This window comes from Oncorhynchus keta, unplaced genomic scaffold, assembly GCF_023373465.1.
Source record: "Oncorhynchus keta strain PuntledgeMale-10-30-2019 unplaced genomic scaffold, Oket_V2 Un_contig_4359_pilon_pilon, whole genome shotgun sequence".
In the NCBI taxonomy this organism is placed as follows: Eukaryota; Metazoa; Chordata; class Actinopteri; order Salmoniformes; family Salmonidae; genus Oncorhynchus; species Oncorhynchus keta.
The window spans coordinates 1-12,316 of record NW_026287729.1 but is presented as its reverse complement, the minus strand read 5'-3'; positions in this window follow the sequence as shown (position 1 = coordinate 12,316).

The following is a 12,316-nucleotide window of genomic DNA, read 5'->3' as shown; positions in this document are numbered from 1 at the left end:
CTGGTCACAGAAAGGATGAGAACTCCTGGTCACAGAAAGGATGAGAACTCCTGGTCACAGAAAGGATGAGAACTCCTGGTCATAAGAAAGGATGAGAACTCCTGGTCAGAGAAAGGATGAGAACTCCTGGTCACAGGAAGGATGAGAACTCCTGGTTACTACATGACAACACAGTGTGGCAGCAACACTACATGACAACACAGCGTGGCAGCAACACTACATGACAACACAGCATGGCAGCAACACTACATGACAACACAGCGTGGTAGCAACACTACATGACAACACAGTGTGGTAGCAACACTACATGACAACACAGCATGGCAGCAACACTACATGACAACACAGGGTGGTAGCAACACTACATGACAACACAGTGTGGTAGCAACACTACATGACAACAACACGGTAGCAACACAATATAACAACAACATAACAAGGCAGCAACACATGACAACACAGCATGGTAGCAACACTACATGACAACACAGCATGGTAGCAACACTACATGACAACACAGCATGGTAGCAACACTACATGACAACACAGCGTGGCAGCACCACTACATGACAACACAGCGTGGTAGCAACACTACCAGACAACACAGCGTGGTAGCAACACTACATGACAACACAGCGTGGTAGCAACACTACATGACAACACAGCATGGTAGCAACACTACATGACAACACAGCGTGGCAGCAACACTACATGACAACACAGCGTGGTAGCAACACTACATGACAACACAGCGTGGTAGCAACACTACATGACAACACAGCATGGCAGCAACACTACATGACAACACAGCGTGGTAGCAACACTACCAGACAACACATGGTAGCAACACTACATGACAACACAGCGTGGTAGCAACACTACATGACAACACAGCATGGTAGCAACACTACATGACAACACAGCGTGGTAGCAACACTACATGACAACACAGCATGGTAGAAACACTACATGACAACACAGCATGGCAGCAACACATGACAACACAGCATGGCAGCAACACTACATGACAACACAGCGTGGCAGCAACACTACATGACAACACAGCGTGGCAGCAACACTACATGACAACACAGCATGGTAGCACCACTACATGACAACACAGCATGGTAGCAACACTACATGACAACACAGCGTGGTAGCAACACTACATGACAACACAGCGTGGCAGCAACACTACATGACAACACAGCATGGCAGCATCACTACATGACAACACAGCATGGCAGCAACACTACATGACAACACAGCGTGGTAGCAACACTACATGACAACACAGTGTGGTAGCAACACTACATGACAACACAGCGTGGTAGCAACACTACATGACAACACAGCGTGGTAGCAACACTACATGACAACACAGCGTGGTAGCAACACTACATGACAACACAGTGTGGTAGCAACACTACATGACAACACAGCATGGTAGCAACACTACATGACAACACAGTGTGGTAGCAACACTACATGACAACACAGCATGGCAGCAACACTACATGACAACACAGGGTGGTAGCAACACTACATGACAACACAGTGTGGTAGCAACACTACATGACAACAACACGGTAGCAACACAATATAACAACAACATAACAAGGCAGCAACACATGACAACACAGCGTGGTAGCAACACTACATGACAACACAGCATGGTAGCAACACTACATGACAACACAGCATGGTAGCAACACTACATGACAACACAGCGTGGCAGCACCACTACATGACAACACAGCGTGGTAGCAACACTACATGACAACACAGCGTGGTAGCAACACTACATGACAACACAGCATGGTAGCAACACTATATGACAACACAGCGTGGTAGCAACACAACATGACAACACAACATGGTAGCAACACAACATGACAACAACATGGTAGCAACACTACATGACAACAACATGGTAGCAACACTACATGACAACAACATGGTAGCAGGACAAAACATGACACTAGTTTGAGTGCTTGTTGCAGCTCGTTCCAGTCGCTAGCTGCAGCGAAATGAAAAGAGGAGCGACCAGGGATGTGTGTGCTTTGGGGACCTTTAACAGAATGTGACTGTCAGAACGGGTGTTGTATTGACTCAGAGGTGTGAATACATAGGTACGTAAATGAGATATTTTTGTATTGCATTTGTGAACATTACTTAAAACATGTTTTCACTTTGTCATTATGGGGTGTTGTGCGTAGATAGGTGAGAAAAATCAAGTTAATTTTTCATCAAAGTTACTATCAGCATAGTCAGTGCCAGTAAGGGGGGGGACGTCAAGTGTGAGTGTCAGACAATGTCAAACCCAACACTTGGCCCCTAAGCCCTTTATCGAGTGGACACTTGCTGTTGTGTTCGATAGTGATTTATTTTATTTTTTTTTTAACCAGGCAAGTCAGTTAAGAACAAATTCTTATTTACAATGACGGCCTAGGAACAGTGGGTTAACTGCCTGTTCAGGGGCAGAACGACAGATTTGTACCATGTCAGCTCAGGGTTTGAACTTGCAACCTTCCGGTTACTAGTCCAACGCTCTAACCACCAGGCTACCCTGCCGCCTCTGCACTCTAACCACCAGGCTGCCCTGCCGCCTCTGCACTCTAACCACTAGGCTACCCTGCCCCCTCTGCACTCTAACCACTAGGCTACCTACCACCTCTACACTCTAACCACTAGGCTACCCTGCCCCCTCTACACTCTAACCACTAGGCTACCCTGCCCCCTCTACACTCTAACCACTAGGCTACCTACCACCTCTGCACTCTAACCACTGGCTGCCCTGCCACCTCTGCACTCTAACCACTGGGCTACCTACCACCTTTACACTCTAACCACTAGGCTGCCCTGCAGCCTCTTACACTCTACCCACTAGGCTACCTACCACCTCTGCACTGTAACCACCAGGCTACCCTGCCACCTCTCTACACTCTACCCACTAGGCTACCTACCACCTCTACACTCTAACCACTAGGCTACCTACCACCTCTACACTCTAACCACTAGGCTACCCTGCCCCCTCTACACTCTAACCACTAGGCTACCTACCACCTCTACACTCTAACCACTGGGCTACCTACCACCTCTACACTCTAACCACTAGGCTACCCTGCCCTCTACACTCTAACCACTAGGCTACCCCTGCCCCCTCTACACTCTAACCACTAGGCTACCTACCACCTCTACACTCTAACCACTAGGCTACCCTGCCACCTCTACACTCTAACCACTAGGCTACCTACCACCTTTACACTCTAACCACTAGGCTACCCCCTGCCACCTCTACACTCTAACCACTAGGCTACCCTACCACCTCTACACTCTAACCACTAGGCTACCTGCCACCTCTACACTCTAACCACTAGGCTACCCTGCCACCTCTACACTCTAAACACTAGGCTACCTACCACCTTTACACTCTAACCACTAGGCTACCCTGCCACCTCTACACTCTAACCACTAGGCTACCTACCACCTTTACACTCTTGCCACTGGGCTACCTACCACCTCTACACTCTAACCACTAGGCTACCCTGCCACCTCTACACTCTTACCACTAGGCTACCTACCACCTCTACACTCTAACCACTAGGCTACCCTGCCACCTCTACACTCTAAACCACTCAGGCTACCCTTCCACCTCTACACTCTAACCACTAGGCTACCTACCACCTCTACACTCTAACCACTAGGCTACCCTGCCACCTCTACACTCTAACCACTAGGCTACCTGCCACCTCTACACTCTAACCACTAGGCTACCTACCACCTCTACACTCTAACCACTAGGCTACCTACCACCTCTACACTCTAACCACTAGGCTACCCTGCCACCTCTACACTCTAACCACTAGGCTACCTACCACCTCTACACTCTAACCACTAGGCTACTTACCACCTCTACACTCTAACCACTAGGCTACCTGCCACCTCTACACTCTAACCACTAGGCTACCTGCCACCTCTACACTCTAACCACCAGACTACCCTGCCACCTCTACACTCTAACCACTAGGCTACCCTCCCACCTCTACACTCTAACCACTAGCCTACCTACCACCTCTACACTCTAACCACTAGGCTACCCTGCCCCCTCTACACTCTAACCACTAGGCTACCTACCACCTCTACACTCTAACCACTAGGCTACCTACCACCTCTACACTCTAACCACTAGGCTACCTACCACCTCTACACTCTAACCACTAGGCTACCTACCACCTTTACACTCTAACCACCAGGCTACCTACCACCTCTACACTCTAACCACTAGGCTACCCTGCCCCCTCTACACTCTAACCACTAGGCTACCTACCACCTCTACACTCTAACCACTAGGCTACCCTGCCACCTCTGCACTCCCCCAACCACTAGGCTACCCTACCACCTCTACACTCTAACCACTAGGCTACCTGCCACCTCTACACTCTAACCACCAGGCTACCCTGCCACCTCTACACTCTAACCACTAGGCTACCTACCACCTTTACACTCTAACCACTAGGCTACCCTGCCACCTCTACACTCTAACCACTAGGCTACCTACCACCTTTACACTCTAACCACTAGGCTACCTACCACCTCTACACTCTAACCACTAGGCTACCCTGCCACCTCTACACTCTTACCACTAGGCTACCTACCACCTTTACACTCTAACCACTAGGCTACCCTGCCACCTCTACACTCTAACCACTAGGCTACCCTTCCACCTCTACACTCTAACCACTAGGCTACCCTGCCACCTCTGCACTCTAACCACTAGGCTGCCCTTCCACCTCTACACTCTAACCACTAGGCTACCCTGCCCCCTCTGCACTCTAACCACTAGGCTACCTACCACCTCTGCACTCTAACCACTAGGCTACCCTGCCACCTCTACACTCTAACCACTAGGCTACCTACCACCTCTACACTCTAACCACTAGGCTACCCTGCCACCTCTACACTCTAACCACTAGGCTACCCTGCCACCTCTACACTCTAACCACTAGGCTACCTACCACCTCTACACTCTAACCACTAGGCTACCCTGCCCCTCTACACTCTAACCACTAGGCTACCCTGCCACCTCTACACTCTAACCACTAGGCTACCCTGCCACCTCTACACTCTAACCACTAGGCTACCTACCACCTCTACACTCTAACCACTAGGCTACCCTGCCCCTCTACACTCTAACCACTAGGCTACCCTGCCACCTCTACACTCTAACCACTAGGCTACCCTGCCGCCCCAAAGTGTTTTAGTCAAAAGGAGCATTGATGACCCATCTGAGCCAGGTACTAATATACCTAAGCACCCACTCACTTGCTATAAAACATGGGTACCGGGGACCTGCAGCAGACACAAGACACACACTCTGACAGACAGTGAGAAAGTTGTAAAAACAAACGACATCTCTACTCCTGCACAAAATGTGTAAGTATATGGGTCACCAGTGATTCCATCAGCTGAGTTAGCTTGTTGTAGCCTGTCGTCTGCTAGCTACTGTAGCTCCACTGACAAACACAGTCAACTAATGATGTTGGGCTGAACAGCATGCAGCGTGTTACTTATGTAGGATAGTTTGACAGCTTGCTGATGAAGTTGTAGACATGTTCCCAGCAGTCAAGTCCGTATTACAGCCTGTTTCCAAAGCACCACTCTGTAGAGTCTAATATACAAAACACCACTCTGTAGAGTCTAATATACAAAACACCACTCTGTAGAGTCCAATATACAAAGCATCACTCTGTAGAGTCCAATATACAAAACACCACTCTGTAGAGTCTAATATACAAAACACCACTCTGTAGAGTCTAATATACAAAACACCACTCTGTAGAGTCTAATATACAAAACACCACTCTGTAGAGTCTAATATACTGTCTCAACAAAACACCACTCTGTAGAGTCTAATATACTGGCTCAACAAAACACCACTCTGTAGAGTCTAATATACAAAACACCACTCTGTAGAGTCTAATATACAAAACACCACTCTGTAGAGTCCAATATACAAAACACCACTCTGTAGAGTCTAATATACTGTCTCAACAAAACACCACTCTGTAGAGTCTAATATACTGTCTCAACAAAACACCACTCTGTAGTCTAATATACAAAACATTCACTCTGTAGAGTCTAATATACAAAACACCACTCTGTAGAGTCCAATATACAAACACCACTCTGTAGAGTCCAATATACAAAACACCACTCTGTAGAGTCTAATATACTGTCTCAACAAAACACCACTCTGTAGAGTCTCAATATACTGTCTCAACAAAACACCACTGTAGAGTCTAATATACTGTCTCAACAAACACCACTTTGTAGAGTCTAAATATACAAAACACCACTCTGTAGAGTCTAATATACAAAACATATTATGTAGAGTCCAATATACAAACACCACTCTGTAGAGTCCAATATACAAAACACCACTTGTAGAGTCTAATATACTGTCTCAACAAAACACCACCTGTAGAGTCTCTATATACTGTCTCAACAAAACACCACTCTATAGAGTCTAATATACTGTCTTAACAAAACACCACTCTGTAGAGTCCAATATACAAAACACCACTCTGTAGAGTCCAATATACAAAACACCACTCTGTAGAGTCTAATATACTGTCTCAACAAAACACCACTCTGTAGAGTCTAATATACTGTCTCAACAAAACACCACTCTGTAGAGTCCAATATACAAAGCACCACTCTGTAGAGTCCAATATACAAAACACCACTGTAGAGTCCAATATACAAAGCACCACTCTGTAGAGTCCAATATACAAAACACCACTTCTGTAGAGTCAATATACAAACACCACTCTGTGGAGTCCAATATACAAAACACCACTCTGTAGAGTCCAATATACAAGCACCACTCTGTAGAGTCCAATATACAAAACACCACTCTGTAGAGTCTAATATACTGTCTCAACAAAACACCACTCATAGCCTGTATACTGTCTTAACAAAACACCACTCTGTAGAGTCCAATATACAAAACACCACTCTGTAGAGTCTAATATACTGTCTCAACAAAAACACCACTCTATAGAGTCCTGTATACTGTCTTAACAAACACCACTCTGTAGAGTCCAATATACAAAACACCAGTCTGTAGAGTCTAATATACTGTCTCAACAAACACCACTCTATAGAGTCCTGTATACTGTCTTAACAAAACACCACTCTGTAGAGTCCAATATACAAAACACCACTCTGTAGAGTCTAATATACTGTCTCAACAAAACAGCCACTCTGTAGAGTCTAATATACCATAACAAAACACCACTCTGTCTAATATACTGTCTAAAAACAAAACACCACCAGAGTCTAATATACTGTCTCAACAAAACACCACCAGTAGAGTCTAATATACTGTCTTATCAAAACTCCACTCTGTAGATTCTAATATACTGTCTTAATAAAATACCGGTCTGTAGAGTCAATATACTGTCTTAAAAACACCACTCTGTAGAGTCTAATATACCGTCTCAACAAAACACCACTCTGTAGAGTCTAATATACTGTCATAACAAAACACCACTCTGTAGAGTCCAATATACAAACCACCACTGTCTCCAATATACAAAACACCACTCTGTAGAGTCTAATATACAAAAGCACCACTCTGCAGAGTCCAATATACAAACCACTCTGTAGAGTCTAATATATTTTTCAACAAACCAGCTGTAGAGTCCTGTATACTGTCTATATTAAACAGACTCTGTAGAGTCCAATATACAAAACACCACTCTAGAGTTATATACTGTCTCAACAAAACACCACTCTATAGAGTCCTATTATACTGTCTTAACAAAACACCACTCTGTAGAGTCCAATATACAAAAAATACCAGTCTGTAGAGTCTCTACTGTCTCAACAAAAGACCACTCTATAGAGTCCTGTATACTGTCTTAACAAAACAACCACTCTGTAGAGTCCAATATACAAAACACCACTAGAGTCTAATATACTGTCTCAACAAACACCACTCTGTAGAGTCTAATATACTGTCATAACAAAACACCACTCTGTAGAGTCTAATATACTGTCTAAACAAAACACCACTGCAAATACTGTCTCAACAAAACACCACTCTGTAGAGTCTAATATACTGGGTCTTATCAAAACTCCACTCTGTAGATTCTAATATACTGTCTTAACAAAACACCGGTCTGTAGAGTCTAATATACTGTCTTACCAAAACACCACTCTGTAGAGTCTAATATACCGTCTTAACAAAACACCACTCTGTAGAGTCTAATATACCGTCTTAACAAAACACCACTCTGTAGAGTCTAATATACTGTCTTAACAAAACACCAGTCTGTAGAGTCAGCTAACACCACAAACTGTAAAGGTCTCTCCAGAGGCCCGTAGACACACTCCTCATCCAATAAGATGACGAAAAGGTCGCCCTTTGTGATGCAGACAGTGGAGGTGGGCAAACCCATTACTCATGATGTACTAGAGAAAATGAGCAGCGGCTCAGTGTTTGCCTCTATAGGCAGTTTGAGGACTTAGCTGATATTTACAGCTGAGGCTGCTGGCGCCTTCATACGCACTCCTGGTCTACGTTCCAAAATGGCACCCTATTCCCTATATAGAGCACTATTTTAACCAGGGACCATAAGGGCTCTGGTCGGAAGTAGTGCACTACATAGTAAAAAGTGTGCCATTCGGGATGCACACCTTCATTACAGGAGGAAAGCAGTAGATAGTGACTGAACCCCCAGTTACACTCCTTAATAATACAACTCTTTCCTGAGCTCACATCATATGTTTCTATTGAGTTATTGATCCAAGGCTCCCTGTCCATAACACCTCCAACAGCCCAAACCAAGGTCCTTTATAGACCGGAGTTTTCCAGGCAAGAAACACAGTCTGAAGAAGATGAAGAAGAAGAAAATTCCTTGTTTTCCCAGAAATCCTGTTTGTAGGATTCCCGGTTTCCTGCTTATTCAATCGTCATTTCATGGCTCAGGCGCCATTAGCTTCTCCTGGTCGACGGTGCCGCCGTACGACAGGGAGTCACACAGCTCCTTAGCCTGCACTTCCTAGTGGACGGAGAGGAGGACAGCTGTCTTCACAGAGCACACGCTGCCTGGAGCTGCAGACCGATAGCTCTTCTCATAGAGATCTTCTCTATTTCAACCATTTTATACTTATGATGTAAGTAAGTGACTTGCTAAAAAAAAATCTACAGTCATTTTCATTTTTTTTTTTTTTTACAATTCTCTCAATCCTTCTTTATTAATCTCTCTGCTTATTGAAGATTCATTAACCTGTATTTTAACATGACAATCATTTCTGGTGTTATCCCGAAGAGATCTGGAGAGCGGCACGCTCTACATAAAGGAGGAGGTCCTTTTTGAGTGGACGAAAGTTATCTCTAACTTATTAGTATATTATATAACTTAAATTGGACGAAAGTTATCTCTAACTTATTAGTATATTATATAACTTTAAATTGGACAATAGTTATCTCAACTTTTCCAAAGTTTTGCTTAGATGATAACAAAACATTGTGCTAACTTATTTGTAGACCTTTTTCTGAGGCATTTTGACAAGGTTTACCATCACATTCTCATTCAAAACATTGTGCTAACTTATTTGTAGACCTTTTCTGAGGCATTTTGTTTACCATCACATTCTCATTCAAAACATTGTGCTAACTTATTTGTAGACCTTTTCTGAGGCATTTTGACACGGTTTACCATTACATTCTCATTCAAAAAGCTGGCTAAGGCCTGGATCAGCCTTCTTGCAAGTGGTTTGAGAATGGTCTGTCTAATAGCGTGTCAAGTTTAGTTTCCTGGCTATTACAGAAGGTGTACAGCAGGGGTCTGTATTGGGACCTGCTCTGTTTAATATTTATAATCAATACCATTGGTCTATCTGTTAAAACCTGTCTAATAGGCCACAATGTGTGATTTTTAAGTGTGTCAAGTTTAGTTTCCTGGCTATTACAGAAGGTGTACAGCAGGGGGTCTGTATTGGGACCTGCTCTGTTTAATATTTATAATCAATACCATTTGTCTATCTGTTAAAACCTGTCTAATAGGCCACAATGTGTGATTTTTAAGTGTGTCAAGTTTAGTTTCCTGGCTATTACAGAAGGTGTACAGCAGGGGTCTGTATTGGGACCTGCTCTGTTTAATATTTATAATCAATACCATTTGTCTATCTGTTAAAACATTTTTATATTCATCTGTATGCAGATGACACTGTGATTTATGCCAATGACCTAACTGTTGCTCAGGCAGAGTTAGAGTTGCAATCTGACCTCGTTACCTTACAGAAAGCCCGGGTTGGTTTGAAAATGTGTACTTAATAATGTGTTCGAAAGGCTAAAGATGGACTACATATTCATTCATTGGTTGGTTCTCCCATCGGTCAGGTTTCCGCCTGTACATATATGGGTATTTGATTTGACAAAGATTGAATGTTTAAAAAATAAGGATTATCTAGTTAAAAGCTCAAATTTAAAGTGGGCCTGATTTAAAAAAATAAATACATATTGCCTCTCCCTAATAGCAGGAAGGAGATTTTACAGTCCACCTTCCTGCTGGTTCCTGACTATGGTGAAACTATTTACCAGATTGCAGCAGCCACTACTCTTCAGCCTTCGGATGCCTGATAGCATAGAGCCCTTTGCTTTATCACTGGTGACAGGTGCTTTATCACAAGGTGACAGTTTTAAAACTCACCACTGTATCCTGTATCAAAGGTTGGCTGGTCCTCATTAAGTCAGTCACAATGACTTAAATGTAAATGTGAATAAAGTCCCATAGATGACTTCATTATTCCCTTTACTGCACAAGCTGTTGACTATAAAAACAGTACATTAGTCAACAAGCTTTGTTAGGCTTGACCTGCTTCTTCTACCTCTTGGTTAGTACATTAGTCAACAAGCTTTGATAGGCTTGACCTGCTTCTTCTACCCCTTGGTTAGTACATTAGTCAACAAGCTTTGTTAGGAATGAGTTGATTCATCTACCCCTTGGTCAGTACATTAGTCAACAAGCTTTGTTAGGAATGAGTTGATTCATCTATCCCTTGGTCGGTACGTTAGTCAACAAGCTTTGTTAGGAATGAGTTGATTCATCTACCCCTTGGTCGGTACGTTAGTCAACAAGCTTTGTTAGGAATGAGTTGATTCATCTACCCCTTGGTCGGTACGTTAGTCAACAAGCTTTGTTAGGAATGAGTTGATTCATCTACCCCTTGGTCGGTACGTTAGTCAACAAGCTTTGTTAGGAATGAGTTGATTCATCTACCCCTTGGTCGGTACGTTAGTCAACAAGCTTTGTTAGGAATGAGTTGATTCATCTACCCCTTGGTCAGTACGTTAGTCAACAAGCTTTGTTAGGAATGAGTTGATTCATCTACCCCTTGGTCAGTACATTAGTCAACAAGCTTTGTTAGGAATGAGTTGATTCATCTACACCTTGGTCGGTACGTTAGTCAACATCGTTTGGACTGGGTGGACGAAAGCAGGTGGAAATACCGGGGGATGGTTAGCCTCTCCACTCTACTAACTCAATGGAGACGTGCTCTATGTAGTCAATAGGATGTAGTCTAAGGCTGTCTGGACATGATGGAGGGGTCAGAGGAAGGCCCTAAAAAATGTCAAAGACTCCAGCCACCTTAGTCATAGACTGTTCACTCTGCTACCACACGGCAAGCTGTACCGGAGCACCAAGTCTAGGTCCAAGAGGCTTCAAAACAGCTTCTACCCCCAAGCCATAAGACTCCTGAACAAGTAATCAAATGGCTACCCAGCCTATTTGCATTGCCCCCCCTATTTACACCGCTGCTACTCTCTGTTGTTATCATCTATGCATAGTCACTTTAATAACTCTACCTACATGTACATATTACCTCAACCCACAGGTGCCCCCGCACATTGACTCTGTACCGGTACCCCCCTGTATATAGTCTTTCTATTGTTATTTTACTGCTGCTCTTTAATTACTTGCTGCTTTTATTTCTTATTCTTATCCATACTTTTTAAAACTACATTGTTGGTTAGGGGCTCGTAAGTAAGCATTTCACTGTACGTTCTACACCTTGTTGTACTTGGTGCATGTGACTAATAAAATGTGATTTGATGTGATTTTGAAAGGATGCAGGGGAAAGCATTCTGGATGTAGTCAAAGGTTATCTGGACAGAATGGAGAGGAAAACATTCTGGATGTAGTCAAAGGTTATCTGGACAGAATGGAGGGGAAAACATTCTGGATGTAGTCTATCTGGACAGAATGGAGGGGTAAGCATTCTGGATGTAGTCTATCTGGAC